The sequence below is a fragment of the Bicyclus anynana genome, chromosome 4, assembly GCF_947172395.1.
Source record: "Bicyclus anynana chromosome 4, ilBicAnyn1.1, whole genome shotgun sequence".
NCBI classification, from domain to species: Eukaryota; Metazoa; Arthropoda; class Insecta; order Lepidoptera; family Nymphalidae; genus Bicyclus; species Bicyclus anynana.
In genome coordinates this window covers 4,954,616-4,955,085 of record NC_069086.1, presented here as the reverse complement: position 1 = coordinate 4,955,085, position 470 = coordinate 4,954,616, and positions in this window count along the sequence as shown.

Here is a 470-nt window from a genome sequence, read left to right as displayed (position 1 = left end):
TAAAGCTTTAAAATAGTAAGGTACCTGCCAACATTTTACCATGCATCGATATCGATTATCGATATCAGCCTGTTTTACCTCGGGCCTCCTTCCCTGTATAGCTCATTGGGGCAGCGTAATTCATTTCCGCTCTCCTATCCGCGGGATGGCGGACTTAGGGTGATAATTTTTGGTTGTGTAACGACCACTGAACTGGCATCGATGGATTAACGTCCTCTCCGATGCATGCAACACATGCAAAGGTGCTCTTATTTCAGGCTGGGAAATATTTCATAGACCGTCCCAAGTCTCGAACCAAGAAACTCGTGATGTGAAGTTACAGACATTAACTACTGGACTAATGAGACAGTCATTATCACGCACGTGCGCATGCGTTAATTTTAATAAAACGATCATTGTAGCCAAGTACAATAACAACAATTTTAAAAATAGGTTACTCATGCAAACTATGTGTGTTGCAATAATTACGA